Raw genomic sequence first — 12,500 nt, 5'->3', positions numbered from 1 at the left:
CAGCCAATCAGCTTCCTTGCGCCTTACGGGTTTACTCACCCGTTGACTCGCACACATGTCGACGCCCTGAGCACGCAGATGCCAAGGTACGCCACGAGCACAAGCCGACGCCCTGAGCACGCAGATGCCAAGGCACGCCATGAGGCGCGCTGCAGACCACGATTAAGGCAGCAACGTCTCTGCGGGCGTAACAAAAGCCTGGGCTTATGTCACCACCTTAATCTGCGTCGGTCCACGGCCCGAATCAATCGGTGGACTGGATTGCTCCGTTCCGCATCCGACCGGGATGAATCGTTGGCTCCCATCCGCTTCCCTCCCGACAATTTCAAGCACTCTGTAACTCTCTTTTCAAAGTCCTTTTCATCTTTACCTCGCGGTACTTGTTCGCTATCGGTCTCTCGCCCATATTTAGCCTTGGACGGAAGTTACCTCCCGAATGGGGCTGGATTCCCAAACAACCCGACTCGTAGACAGCGCCTCGTGGTGCGACAGGGTCTGGGCACGACGGGGCTCTCACCCTCTCTTTGAGCAATGAACTCGCCGTCTTCCCGAGGTCCCTCTCGAGCTCCCCTATCGCGACCTCGAGCTTCGACACTTTCGCGGAATGAGAATCCCTGACAGCCGTCAGCATGGCCTCGGTTGCAGACCATCTACCCTGCAGCTCCACCAACTCTCCGGCAAGACGACTGGTCTCAGAACCGCACTCGCTGATCATCCCATCGATCAATGACATGAACTGCGAACGATAAAAAAACTTAATACTAAGTCCGAGAGAGAATGTATATGAAACTATCAAGAAATCAAGTGAGCGTCAAACCTTTCCATGAAGTCCCGACGCTACGCTCGATACCCCTTGCTGTGAAGATTCCCCGTCACCGCTCTTGGTAAGCTTCCTCTTCCGGCCCTTAGGCTGAGCATTAGGAACAGCACTAGGAGCGCGTAACGTTAGAACGATTTCTTTCCTGGCCGGAGGAGGAGGCATAGAGTCAGCAGCCCTCTCCTTGTCCTCGACAAGGATCGGAGTCGTGGACGATCCAGCGGGTAAAGCTTGAGCATCTGGAATGCCCGAGCCTGCAAGAGTTCTTACGTCTTGCGGAACCACGACTTCGGTCCCGTGACCCGGGGCAACGGCCCGCGCAGAAGAAGACAGGAACTCGGTGCCAGCTTGAACCAGTTTCTTCTCGTCTTAGCGACGAACTAGTCTCTTTCGGAAGGAGAGATGACCAGCAACAAAAGCTGGCGCTTCAGCTGGAGAAGTCGGAATCGGAGCCGGAGAGGTGGCCTCGCCCATCTCGACGTCGTAATCTCTCTTGTCACCTTGGGAGGAAGACATGTTGAAAGCAAAAGTTTTGGAGCTAGAGTGGTTTTTGAAGGTTTGAAGAAGGGAAGGTGTGAAGAAAATGTATGACAAGAGCTCACTACTAATAGAAATATGGGTTCGGAATTTATATCTTTAATACACATACTTTCTCTATGATTTTTCTTCCGCGGCGTTTAAAGTATAAACTTCATCCAATACGCCTAACTTTGCCAAAATCGTCAAACCGCGCGCTAGAGTCTCGACTCCTAACGAGTTGGGAGGCTAACTGTTGGTTACGACGAAGTTAACATTCAAAACGTCCGAGGAAGAAGATGAGAACTTTTTCTCCGATAAATACTTTTTCGAGATAGATTCTTTCTTACTAAAAGCTTTGCGGAGGAAAAAACAGACATCAGACAAGAGCTCGAAAAAGGTCATTATGCAGCGACAGAGCGTCTGTCCCGCTCAGTCACTACGTAGCGACCGAGATCGGTCGATTTTAAGTTGCACCGGATTTAGGGTTTATGTGTGACGGATTTTAAGTTAGGTATTGTCTCAAGGTTTTGGAGTCTATCGTGCTGATAACGTGTTGTAATTAGAAGGTTTAGAGACTGAATATTTTTGTGTTTTATTAATGAACAAAGGGGTTCCTTATATAAGGATTACAAGATAGAGATAAAAGGAAAGAATACAAATCCTAATCCAACAGGAAATAGGAAAACTACTAAAACATAGGAAAAGGAAACTATCTATATCCTAGATCGGCTAAGGCTTTGGCCAACTCTCTTTTCTCCTTGCGGCCGCGGTTGGACTTGATGTGGCCGACGGGCTTTCTCCTCTTGTCTTGGTTAATGGCAATCCACTCCATGATTTATAACATATAATTGAATTTTTTTGGGTTTTTTGTTTTTAACGTTTTGGGGTGGAACGTGTGATTGGAAAGGGGGAGGGTTGAATCTTAGTGACAAAAGGCTGAATCTCAGTGGATCGTGGCAGCAAGGCCACTATGCCACTTACAATACCCCGTCGCGTATTTAAGTCGTCTACAAAGGATTCTACCTGCCGCTCGGTGGTAATTATAATTCAAGGCGGTCCAAACGGCGCTTCCGCCGAACGAACTTAGCCAACGACACGTGCCTTTGGGAGCCGAAGGTCCTACTGAGGTTTGGCAATCGGGCGGCGGGAGCATGCGTCGCTTCTAGCCCAGATTCTGACTGAGAGGCGTTCAGTCATAATCCAGTGCACGGTAGCTTCGCGCCACTGGTTTTCAACCAAGCGCGATGACCAATTGTGCGAATCAATGGTTCCTCTCGTACTGGGTTGAATTACTATTGCGACGCGGGCATCAGTAGGGTAAAACTAACCTGTCTCACGACGGTCTAAACCCATCTCACATTCCCTATTGGTGGGTGAACAATCCAACACTTGGTGAATTCTGCTTCACAATGATAGGAAGAGCCGACATCGAAGGATCAAAAAGCAACGTCGCTATGAACGCTTGGCTGCCACAAGCCAGAATCAAACGAGCTTTTACCCTTCTGACACCTCTAGCATCAAATTCCGAAGGTCTAAAGGATCGATAAGCCACGCTTTCACGGTTCGTATTCGTACTGAAAATCGGAATCAAACGAGCTTTTACCCTTTTGTTCCACATCTTAGGACACCTGCGTTATGTTTTAACAGATGTGCCGCCCCAGCCAAACTCCCCACCTGACAATGTCCTCCGCCCGGATTGACCCGCCGAAGCGAGTCTTGGGTCTAAAAGAAGGGGTTTGTTGTTGTCCCAACAGTACTCGATCAAGCATTTCTTCGATCTTGGTTTCTTGAGTCTGGGGTGGTGGATTTTTGTAGTAAGAGGTCTAGTAGCTTTTGCTGTTGTTGAAGGGTTTTTTAAATTGTGAACTTTGGTTACTTCTTTGACCATTTCCAAAGAAGTTTTTGTTTCCGCCCTGGTTTCCAAATTTCCGGATTCCGGTACCTCCGATGTAGTTCACATTTTCTTCTCCTTCCGTATCTGCTACTTCTCCTTCAGCTGAACAGACTTGCTTCCTAAGAAGCTCGTGCACCACATCTAACTTAGCTCTTACTTCGTCCATCTGTTCCTTCCCGATAGAGGGTACAGACTTCTTCCGTTCAAAGTCAGTGTTTTTGGTGCTGCTGCTGTTAGCAAGGTTTTCGATAAGTCTCAGAGCTTCCAACAGATTCCGAGTAGTGAAGTTTCCTTCACTCGCCGTATCAAGAGCCATTTGATACTGTAAGGCAAGACCTCGGAAGAAAGTGCTTAGCAGCTGCACTTCGTTAAATCCGTGGTGTGGACAGTCTCGCTGGAAGAACCTAAATCTAATCCACGCATCTTTGAAGGACTCTCCCATTCTGCGAGAATGTGGAAATTTTGTTTCGAAGTTCCTCAGCGCGCGCCTCATCGAAGAAGTTTCGTAAGAAAGCATTCTTGATGTCTGTCGAGGATGTTAAAGATCATGTGGGTTGCTGCCTAAGCTAGTGCATCGCTTCTCTATTCAGCGTGTATCTGAAGAGCTTGCACAGCAGGTAATCTTTGGGGACTCCTTCCATCCGACTAGTAGCGATTAGATCCTCGAACCGTTCCAGATGGTCCATAGGATGCTCGTGCGGTAACCCAGAGTATGGTATCTTCGACACGAGAGTGTAGTATTGAGGCTTCAGCTCGAAATTCTGCTTCTGGATCTCCAGAAGTCGAATAGCTGATTTGTTGGAATAGTACTCAACTGGGCGATTGTAGTCGGCCAGTGGTTTCGATCGAGCATCCTCATCTACAGGTTGAGCAGCTCCTGTAGCATCAGCATCAAGGATTACAGTCCCCTGAGCATCTATTTTCTGACCTGTTGCATTACGCAGATGACCGGCCTGGTCATACAGGTTTCCATTCTCGTCCTGAGTTAGAAAAATAATGTTTACCATTTTTGACGACACTGTATCGATCGACGTACGCGGTGTAGTATCGATCGTTGTCGTACGATCGGGATCGATCGACGATGACGGTCTGGTGTTGGTTGACGGTTGGTTGTGCGTATCGATCGACGACGAAGTTGTTGCGTCGAGCAATGTGGAACGTTGACCTCTACGGATGGTGCGTTCCAAATGAGCAGGAACGTCTGAGAACAGCAAGTCTTTCTCCTTGTTGCTTCTTGTACCGCTCGGCATGCACCTGAAAAGACAAGAAAAAGATTATTAGAAAGGGGGTAGAGAAAAGAATAAGAATCAGTAAAACTAAATCTAATGGCGATCAAAGCTCCCTGGCAATGGCGCCAAATTTGGTACCACTCAAATTACCCTAAGGAGTGTTACTCTCATCAAAAGAGGTTCAGATGTAGTACTTAGGGATCGAATCCACAAGGAGCTAGGGAACAATTAAATCTAGTGTTTATTAATTATAAGGGTTGTAAATGTTTAAATGAAATAGCAATAGTAACAAGCGAGTAAATAATAAATGTAACTTGGTTTTAAATGATATTAGATGCAGGGCCACTATTCAGGTGTTGGAGATTATAATACCGATAGATACCTAACTGTTGCATGCATGATATATTAGAGCTCATTCGCTTAACTCAGTGATCAGCTGTCGCATGTACCACTGGTTAAAAGACTAGATCTCGTGTCTCAATGGTTAGTATGTCGACGACGAGAGAGTGTCGATCGATGGTCTATTAAGAGGTCGACCGATACACCTTTGCCAACGCCGATCGATTGTCAGTTGAGGACATGGATCGATGGGTTCTAACCAGGCCTATGCGCGAGTATGATATGCCCTATTAAGATACTAAAATTGGCGGTTAGCCCTCTCTAGAAGTCCTAATATGATAGATAGATGTCAGGATGGGATAACAAGGTTGCTTGAGTATGCAAACCTATGATCAAGTTCTAGTTAGCAAGGCTAAAACAAGCAATGAATACAAATCTATCATGAATATCACAACAAGGCAGATCTATAGTTTGGGGCTAATCCCTCAAACCTATCTGAACCCTGGATCTAATAATTGAACTACTCAGAGATAGCAAAGCAATTCATAACAATAAAGGAATAGGAACTCATAGTATAGATGAAAAGAAATGAAAACAAGGAGTTCCAATCACAAGTGATCTTCTCTTCCCAATGAAAATTGTAACAAACTAGGTCTAGAAAAAGCTCTCTTGCCGTCAAAAACACTTAGGCAGTATATATTCTACTAGGTTAAAAACTCGTCAGGGCATTTTGGTAATTTGGCTTCGCCTTGGCTTTTAAGTCTGCTGAATCCAAAATGTCGCGTGTCTGGTGTCTCGACATCGATCGATATTAATCTTCATCTGTCGAGGCATCTCCTGATATCGATCGTCAGCACTGATTCGCATCGATCGATTGTTCTTCCTCGCGTCGACCTCTACGTGGTCAGCTCGGGTGAAATGTTCATTAAGCTCCAAAATGCTCCAAAGTCATAGCTTTACTCCGAAATGCACCTGAACATGAAAACATACCTAGAAGAGTAGAAAACATAGATATATATATATATATAATAAAATACTTATATACCGTGGATAAAAATGGGTCAAAGCCAAGGTATATCACTGACGACGCCGACAAGACCGGGAAAAGCAACTCTCATCCTATTCTTCTTAACGATCTTGACCCAAATCCATCTCAAGAGAACCGGAAAACCACCGCTGAAAAGGCTGAGGAAAAGGCAATAGACTTAGAACTAGAAGAAGATACGGAGATTGAGGATGAAATCGATCGCCAGTACGGAACTGACGTCGATCGACCCAAAACATCTACCATCGATCCGTCAGCACACACAGGACGTCCGTGGCTGTCCATCAGTACACATATCAGCACGTTGGCCCTTGGACTCAGCACGCTGACCCTTCCTGTGGACAATTCATGTGATTTTGGCCCACGTGGGCTGTCTATTCAGTACACATAGGACGTCAGTGGGTTTCCGCCAGCACACACAGGACGTCCGTGGCTGTCAGTGTGTGTCCGTGTGTGTCCGTCAGCACACTCAGAACGTCTGTGGCTGTCTATCAGTACACATATCAGCACGCTGGTCCTTGGACTCAGCACGCTGGCCCTTCCCGTGGACTGTTCGGGTGATTTTGGCCCACGTGGGCTGTCTGTTCAGTACACACAGGACGTCTGTGTGTGTCCATCAGCACTCACAGGACGTCCGTGTGTGTCCGTCAGCACACACAGGACGTTCGTGGCTGTCCGTCAGCACACACAGAACGTCCGTGGCTGTCCATCAGTACACATATCAGCATTCTGGTTTTTGCCTTGGCTGATTTTGGACAACCATAGATTGTCCGTGGACTGCCGATCAGTACATATATCAGCACGGTGACCACACATATCAGCATGCTCGTCCTTCCCATGGACTTTTCGTGTACTTATTTTGGACAACGTATGCACCATGTCAGTACACATATCAGCACGCTGGCCCTTTCCGTGAACTGTTCGTGTACTGATCTGGACATGAGCTCGAGTTTTGATGGACTGGACTGTCCAAGTCAGTCTGATTGATGCTAGCCCGAGTTCTAATGAACTGATGGTCCAAGTGTACTTATGCTGGCTCGACTTTTCATAATCCCACCAAGTGTTTGTTGTAAAAGAATGGGGAAATCGTGTATATTATTTCTGAATAATATGTTCGCTTTATATAGGGGTTACAAGGAAGAGATAAATGGAAAGAGTACAAATCCTAAACATAAAGGAAATAGGAAAACTACTTAAAGATAAACATGAAGAGAAAAGGAAATCATCCTAATCTATAGTCGGCCAAAGAGTGGCCGACTCTCTCTCCTCCGGACGCGGCCGCGGCTGGGCCTGGTCGTGGCCTAATGGGCCTTCTTTCTTTTTCTTGGTTAATAGCAATCCACTCATGATTTATAACACTCCCCCTTGGATGCTATAACCATATGGGTTTGTATCATGCACGAGGTTGCCTCATTAAAACCTCTCTAGGAAAACCAAAAACCCAAGGTGGGAAAAATGGAAACCGTAGACAGGAAAAAGAGTACAACGCACGACACTCCCCCTGATGAAGGTATCACTGAAGATCCTTCAACTGGCGCATTCCTATCTGATGAACCAGCTTCTTGAACGTTGAGGTTGGCAGAGACTTGGTGAAGAGGTCGGCTGAATTGTCACTGGACCGAACTTGAACCACTTGAACTTCCTTTGCCTTCTGCAGGTCGTGGGTGAAGAAGAACTTGGGCAGGATGTCCTTTGTTCTATCTTCCTTGATGTATCCTTCTTTGAGCTGAGCTATGCAAGCTGCATTGTCCTCATAGATGTTCGTTGGCTCTTCCTTTTCTTTTCCTATGGCCATACCACTCTCTTTCAAGATGTGGCCGGTCATGTTCCTCAACCAAACAAGCTCTCGGCTTGCTTCATACATGGCTATTATCTCGGCATGATTGGAAGATGTGGCCACTAAGGTCTGCTTCGTGGAACGCCAACATACTGCAGCCCCACTGTGCATAAACACATAGCCTGTCTGAGATCTAGCATGATGTGGGTAAGATAAGTACCCAGCGTCTGCATACCCGGCCAAACTCTCTCCTGGCCGGCCGGTATAGAACAATCCGAGTTCTTTTGTTCCTTGCAGATATCTGAACATATGTTTGATTCCGTTCCAGTTCCTAAGAGTCGGACATGAACTGAATCTAGACAGTAAGCTCACGGCAAAGCTGATGTCCGGTCTAGTATGACTAGCTAAATACATTAAGGCTCCAATGGCACTTAAGTATGGCACTTCCGGCCCGAGTGTCTCCTTGTCCGACTTCTTATGTCTGAATGGATCCTTCTCTAGGTCTAAGGACCTCACGACCATAGGACTCGACAAGGGATTAGCCTGGTCCATATTAAACTGCTTGAGTATCTTTTATGTATAAGTCTTTTGATGCACAAGGATTCCTTTTTCTACATACTCAAATTGCAGTCCCAAACAGAACTTAGTTTTCCCTAAGTCTTTTATCTCAAATTCTTTCTTTAGACATTCGACTGTTTGGGAAATCTCTCCAGAGGTTCCTATAATATTCAGGTCGTCCACATAAACTGACATTATCACAAAGCCCTTGCTGTCGAATTTCTTTATAACGATACATGGATTTATTGGATCGTTCTTATAACCCTCTTTCACTAGGTACTCTGATAATATGGTGTACCATATTCGACCTGATTGTTTCAAACCATATAAGGCTTTATTCAGCTTAATACAATGCTGTTCTCGAGAACCTTTCTTATCTTTGAGCTCAATACCCTCTGGAACTCTCATATGAATTTCATTATCCAGTGGACCATATAAATATGCAGTCACTACATTCATTAGGCGTAAATCAATTTTCTCTTTTACGGCCAGACTGATTAGGTATCTCAATGTAGTTGCATCCACCACAGGGGAGTATGTCTCCTCATAATCTATTCCTGGTCTCTGTGAGAATCCTTGTGCTACAAGCCGTGCTTTGTATCTCACTACTTCTCCTTTCTCATTTCTCTTTCTCACAAAGACCCATTTGTATCCCACTGGTTTGACATCACTTGGTGTCCGGATTATAGGGCCAAAAACGCATCTCTTTCTCAATGATTCTAACTCCATGTTTATAGCTTTTTTCCATTTGATCCAATCTGATCTCTGCATGCATTCTTGTATGGACGTGGGTTATAGATCCTCATCTATATCCATGACCTTAAGTGCTACCTTGTATGCAAATATATCATCGACGTCGATATCTTTTCTGTTCCATTGTGTTCAAGACATCATATAGTTTATAGAGATCTCTTGATTGTCCGGCCCTGGCATCCCATGAAGTCCAGCGTCCCGAACCTCACTATGCGGAGCGGCCGGATCAACTGGTGCCGGCCCACACGGCTCGACCATTCTGGTTGGCTCGGCCGGTCCATAAATGTCCTGGACGGTTTCCTTGATGCTCTCGGATCCAGCACCTCTCTTGGATTTCCGAGGCTGTTTATATTTGCAACCAATTGGTCTACCACGTTTCAAACGTTGTTTAGACTCTGTAGCCACTTGACATTGTCCCTTCTGGACATCTATTCTTATGGGTGCATTACAAGCCGGGATATATGACTTTGTCACTCTATTTGGGTCAGCAAATGTATCTGGCAGTTGATTAGCTAGCTTTTGAAGATGTATAATCTTTTGGACTTCCATATCACACTCTTTAGTCTGAGGATCTTGCCAAGATATTGATGGTCGAGACCATTCTATTTCTTTAATCAACCGGCTATTATCTCCCCCTAAGGTCGGATATGTGGACTCATCAAACCGTGAGTCTGTGTATCTGGCCTTAAACAAATCACCGGTCGTTGGCTCAAGATACTTTATAATAGTTGGGGAATCATATCCTACATATATTCCCATCCTCCTCTGTGGTCCCATCTTAGTTCTCTGTGGTGGAGCAATTTGAACGTAAACGGCACATCCAAAATTTTGGATGTGGGACACGTCTGGCTCATGACCCGTAAGTAACTGGGATGGTGAATATCTATGCTCACTAGATGGACTGATGCGAATCAGTTCTGCTGCATGTAAAACCGCATGTCCCCATGCTGATACCGGGAGTTGAGATCTCATTAGTAATGGTCTGGCTATCAGCTGGATACATTTAATGAAGGATTCGGCCAAGCCGTTCTGTGTATGTACATGTGCCACGGAGTGTTCTACACTTACCCCATGGACATACAATATTCATTAAACGCCTGGGACGTGAACTCACCAGCATTGTCTAGACGTAAAGTCTTAAGAGGGAAATCTTGAAAATGAGATCTCAGTCTTATTATCTGAGCAAGCAGGCGTGCAAAAGCCAAGTTTCGTGTGGATAGTAGACACACATGCGACCATCTGGTCGATACATCAATCAGGACCATGAAGTATCTAAACGTCCCACTAGGTGGGTCTATTGGTCCACATATGTCTCCTTGAATCCTTTCTAGAGAGTTTAAGATCTCTTTATTAATTTTGGCTGGTGATGGCCTAGTTATGATTTTCCCTTGTGCACATGCTGCACATGTGAGATTGTATGGGACAACTCCTTTTAACGTGTGCCCTTGTGAATTCATCATCAACTTTTGCATCATACTAGTACCGGGATGGCCAAGCCGGTTATGCCACAAAGTGAATATCTCGCAGGTATTAACCTCAATCATACTGATCCGTGCATAGTATAGACCAGTAGACATTGCAGGTATGGTCTCTAGGATCTTCTTATTGCCTTTGGTGATCGAAATTATGTTAAGGAATTCTTTGTTTCCTTCTTCCCATGTTTGAAGATGGAAACCATTCAACCTTATGTCTTTGAAACTCAATAAGCTTCTTCTAGAGCTTAGGGAATACAAGGCCGTTTTGATCTCTAGATGAGTGCCCTTAGGCGTCAATACATAAGCCTGACTGTGACCTTCAATCAGGCTCACTTCACCCGCAATGGTGTGAACATTTGCACTTTGGAATTTGAGATTCATGAAGTATCTTTTGTCTCTAAGTATTGTGTGACTTGTGCCACTATCCACCACGAGTATACTCATTTCATCTATCATTTCTATAAATAATAAGATTTCTAATCTCAGAGACTTTATAAAACTTTAAAACTTTCTTATTATAAAAGTCATAACACCAAACAACAATAAAAATAAAAACACCAAAGCAATCATAAAGAAATAAGTCAAGTGATTCGAAATCTAGTCTTTGAGACAATCAGAAGTCTCAAAATCCATTAGGTCATCATTAGAAAAGTCGGAATCATCATCAGCATCATATCCGGAATCATGAACCATGTGAGCCTCCGGGTTCTTGTTCTTGAGACTCTCTTGATAGAGTTCACATAAGTCCTTGGGGGTTCTACAATTCTTGGCCCAATGGTTGTCCATCCCACATCTGTGACAAACGGACTTAGTCGGGTAAGACGGTTTGGATATGCCGCCTCGACCTCGGCCACAGCCATAGTTGGAGCCACGACCACGGTTATTGTGGTTTCCTTTCCGGCCGGTCGAGTAGTTGTCTCGGCCGTTTGAGTAGTTGTCATGGCCACGCCTCTTGTATCCACCTCGGCCTTTGCCGTGTGATTTCCTATTATCTTGGGCGTAGTTGCACTCTTTGGGATCTTTCTTTTCAACCTCATGGGCTTCGGGCAATGCTGCTGTTCCAACATGTCTAGATTCACTGTTCTTCATCAGGAGCTCATTGTTTGCCTCGGCCAGAAGTAGGCACGAGATCAGATCAGTGTATGTGGCGAAGCCTTTCACTATGTACTGCTGTTGCAGTATCATGTTCGATTGATGGAACGTAGTGTAGGTCTTTTCAAGTAACTCTTCCTCGGTTACTTCTTCACCACAAAGCCTTAGTATCGAGACTGTCTTGAACAAGGATGAATTGTACTCATCCACTGACTTAAAATCTAAGAATCTGAGATTCTTCCAGTCATCTCTAGCCTTTGTGGAGTAACACCGTTTTCTGGTGATCATATCTATGCTGTAAAGCATTCCAAAGGTCTAGTGGATTTTCAATTGGCATGTAGTGATCTTTTAGACCTTTAATGATATGATGGCGTATAAAGCTTATAGCCCTGTATCTATCATTCTCATTCTTGTCCTTGGTGATAGTATTACCAATTCCCTTTAACCTTAAGCTGATCTTTGTATCTAGCGCCCACTGCAAGTAGTTATCTCCAGAGAGATTAAGAGCCGCATAGTCTCTGTTTGCGATTTTCGACATCTTAATCACATTATCATTCGGAATTTAGGTTCACAATGTGATCATGTGGCCGCATGATAATTAGCAAGCTCGGCCACAACAAGTCTTATGCATTCATGAGAAATCAATCAATTCTAATCGACCATGGTGCTATCAAAACATAAGGCCACACGGCCATGTAGGTTTACTAATGAAAACAATCTTAAATTTGTGTGATCTACATGCTGGTCGATATTATTAAAACAGTACGAATGCAATTTCATATTCAGATTCATGTAAACAACCTTAATCAATAAGTTTTACACCTTTTATAAAACGAGGGTTTTCGATCTAAACTCTAGAAATCTTACATTAAGGTTTCAAGGCCTTAAGGATTTAAATTCTAGATCATATTATTTCAATCAATCCAACAATCCTAAATCTCAGATCAATCAAAAATCAATCAAGCAAGAACAATATAAAATTGGATTCTAGCTTTTAGGTTT

General features: G+C 44.6%; 2 pseudogenes; both read right to left on the bottom strand.

Moving 5' to 3' along the window:
• The window catches only part of LOC117131553, a 5,848-nt pseudogene extending 5,079 nt beyond the window's left edge, over nt 1-769 (bottom strand).
• A 10,186-nt stretch (nt 770-10,955) lies between these two features.
• LOC117131550 overlaps nt 10,956-12,500 on the bottom strand; it is a 2,616-nt pseudogene continuing 1,071 nt past the window's right edge.

This window comes from Brassica rapa, unplaced genomic scaffold, assembly GCF_000309985.2.
Source record: "Brassica rapa cultivar Chiifu-401-42 unplaced genomic scaffold, CAAS_Brap_v3.01 Scaffold1034, whole genome shotgun sequence".
In the NCBI taxonomy this organism is placed as follows: Eukaryota; Viridiplantae; Streptophyta; class Magnoliopsida; order Brassicales; family Brassicaceae; genus Brassica; species Brassica rapa.
This window is presented reverse-complemented; position numbering and strand designations above follow the sequence as displayed.